We start from the raw sequence: 3754 nt of genomic DNA, 5'->3' as shown, positions 1-3754 counted from the left end.
CCTCTCTCTCTCTCTGGTGCTTGGGAGGGAGAAATGACGAGCGGCGTCGCCATTTTATACCTTCCTTTGGTTTGAGGAAATGGCGGGAAAACCTTTTTCACCTCCTTTATTAGCTGTTAATTCCCCGTTTTTAGCGCCCTTTAATCTCTATATCTCTCTTTGCTGTAAATTTTTTTTTTTTTAGTGTTTTAAGGATTTAGCCCGTTACTCTCTCTATCCAAATTTGGGTGTAAACTGATCGATCCGAATGTATAATCGGATCAAACACGCGGGAATGTCTCTGGACTTTCATTTCAGAAACGGATCTGACAAAACCGATATATTTATGATGACATGCCCAGTAAACTCATTTGGGTCTGGATCAGAATTTGTATTTGTTGCATAATTTTCTGGATGGCGTAGGACGTCACACCAGTATCTGATCAGTCATCTCGTGGTTGAAAAAAAGTAAAAATTTTAATTTTTTAATGTTTTTTGCACATCTAACCCTCGAAATGTTATTAAGTAGAAAAACGACCTTTGGTTGTGTCCTTGGTGACACCAGCGCATATGCTGTGACACGTCAACACGGACACAGATACACACAGTATTATTTTAATATTGTTATATAATATTTTATTACATTTTAGTATTATTTAATAAACTATTTTTAATGTTAACATATTCAAAAATATTTTAAAATGACTAAAAAAATAAAAAATTTGTGTCCATGTCCCATTTTTTGAAAAAAAATCAAAGTTTCTATTTCGAATATGTACTTGAGTCCATTAATCATTGTGAGATAGGTTTTTTAAATGTGTTTGAAAAGTCAATGGCCTACAATGCATTTAATTTTCAACCCTCAAAATTGTATTTTTATTATCAAAAATATATTATCCACAAACATATTTTTTATCCAGTTATGATGATCCAATAGTCTGATTCCAAGCAAATGAACCAAATGCATCTTAAAGGTACCATATTGCTTGGAACGATCAATTTTGGGTGGTTTTTTTTTTATTTTGACCTTACAAATGTGTTCATTGTGATTGATTTACTAGAAATTGATACTTTGGTCATTTGATTTGGATGCATGAATAGGTTTTTATAAGGTTTAAAAATCAACCATTTATAATTTTCATAAAAATTTTAGGCTTTAAACATTGAATGACCCTCTTAAATGCACATCTTGGCTTTATATATAAAGTTTTCCTCTTTATAACATAATGTTTCTCTTAGACGTTCATGATCAATAAGATTAAAAAAATTTATATTTTTGTATTCCTCTTTTAGTTTGTTAATGTTTTGAATGCACTTAGTGCTTGTGTAGTATCTTTGTGTTCTTGTATTGTCCCTTAGTTGGACTTATGTTTGTGCATGTGCACATTGTATTTATGATTTTATAAGGTCTTAGAGGCCCTCGTTTTGTATTTTCGCATATTTCATTATATGGTATTACAGTTAAGGGGCTTTATAATTCTTTGGTTCGAGTTTGTGTTTTGTAAAAGATTTGTGATTGTTGTGTGACTTTGATTCAAGAAAAATCTTAACTCGGTATGTAGCTTATATCTTTAGTGTCACTTGGGTTATCGATCTTATGCATTATACATGAAAAAAAGAAATCATATTTTTATATTTAAAACTTTAATTGTTATTTACAAAAAATTAAAAATTTAAATATTTTTAAAATTACTATTTGATTCATTTTTATTAAATATTTTATAAGGTTTATAATATTTGTTTGATCTTATGAAATTATATATGTGCATGCATTTTGAGATCTACTTTGAATCTTAGTTTTTTGAGCTTGCATAATTTAATATGTATGTATATGATATAGTATTCTTGAGCATGTATTGTTGGCATTTAGATGCTTTATTTGAATACTACATGGTTATAAATGTCAAATCACATTCTTATTTATTATTGAACTTTGTTTTGTTTATTTTTAAAAATTTATTAAATATTTTAAATTATTTTGAAATGGTATTATGTGTCATTTACAAGTATGATCTTAGGAGATTTTGCTTAACTTGTATCTGATTTTTTTTATTTCTTTACTCTTCACGGATTCTTATGTGAAACTTAAGTTGGATTATGAAGTATTAAAAAATATATGTGGTTAGGATCTTAGTGATCATGGATACCATGCTATTTTTGAATTTGAAATAAAATAAATTTTTTATTGATATATGGTCCTTATGGACTTATGATTGTCTTATACAATGAATGAGATTATCTATCCGTGCATAAAGTATTGGGCATGGTTTTTTATGGAAACCATTCACTTTTATAAATATATTTTTTAAAAAATTATTTAAAATAATTATGTTATTGGGTATTCCAGTTGTTGGCTCTTTTGTGGTCCTTGTGATTGTGTTATTTTCTTAGTAACTTGAGAATTATGAGAACCTTTTTGTGTTTGCCTTTTGTGGGTGTTATAAGTGTTTATCTTGTAGTTCAATTTAATAATTATCTATTATTGATGAGCATGTTTTGTAATTAAAAACTCTCATTGGTGGACATTTTATTTTGTCATAAGATTGCATGTTTTTATTAAAACTTATTTGCATCATAATAACTCACATAGTTTTAAGTATTATGTTTATAATATTCAATAAAATATCATTTTTTATATTGCGAGACTTCTTGTGTAGCCCTTTGTGAGTTTTGTAAGAATGTTCTTTAGAGAATATTTTTTTTGTTTATCCACTTGATGTTGATGGACATTATGATTCGTGATTGAAGGCTTTATAATTGCATTACTTGAGGATTTTTGTTTTACTTGAAATTTTTTGTCTTCTTGCTTCTTGTTCCTTGAAAGGTGTCTTTCAAGGTTTTTATTATTTTACTTTATAAGTTCATCACTCTTCTTTCGGTACATTCATAATTATTTGTTTGGCCTTATCGATGTGAGATTTTTGCACTTCTATGTTGTGGGATCAAAGTTAGTTGTTGAGGTGAGTTATGTGTGCACCTCTGCCTTCTTGTCATATAGAAGGCCAAATGATTTGGCTCTAACTGACAGTTGATTGTCCTCTAGTTCTATAAGTGTATTATATCACTCATTTGTTTCTTGTGCACCTTGATGTTGTGGATTAAGGGATAGTTGTTGAGGTGAGTTATGTAGACATCTCATGTCATCTTATAGGTTTATATTCTTAGGGTTATGAATGATATATTGGCATTTGTCTTGGATCTGAATGATGGTTAATTGGCCTATTAACTCGTTGTTGTTGGAAATCCAAGTTAATCGTTGGGGTGAGTTGTGTGTGAACCTCTTTTCATCTTGTCAGTATATGTATGTATCTAACTGACAGGTGACTAGCCTTGATTTTTATGAGTGTGACCATTGTTACAATATTATATGCTTAATATCTTGATTTTCCCATGATGATAGTTATGTTTTTTGAACCATGGAGTTTGAGTTTTGAAAGATTGTTAAAACTGTTATTCTTATTGTTCTTGATAGTATTAGTTTGTTTTTATTATAAGGTACCACTTGTATTTTCTTATGTTATGTCTTTTATTCAAGGGTCATTATAAGTAGATAAGAGATGTTTACACACTTTTGTGTGTCTGTTTAGCTCATAAGTGACATTGTGATTATACTCTTGTTATAGAAGTTGATACAATTATTTCGAGTAACATTATATGTAGACAATAAATGTTTTCAATGTGGAGAGTTATGTATACCCATTGGTTATACTATTTTTCTAGTCGTTGATACACTTGTTTTAAGTATCATTTTATGTAGAAAAAAATTGTTGGTTAT

The sequence above is a fragment of the Nuphar pumila genome, chromosome 10 (genome assembly GCF_984573655.1).
Source record: "Nuphar pumila chromosome 10, dmNupPumi1.hap1.1, whole genome shotgun sequence".
NCBI classification, from domain to species: Eukaryota; Viridiplantae; Streptophyta; class Magnoliopsida; order Nymphaeales; family Nymphaeaceae; genus Nuphar; species Nuphar pumila.
The sequence above is the reverse complement of the archived record's forward strand: the minus strand, read 5'-3'. Positions refer to the sequence as shown.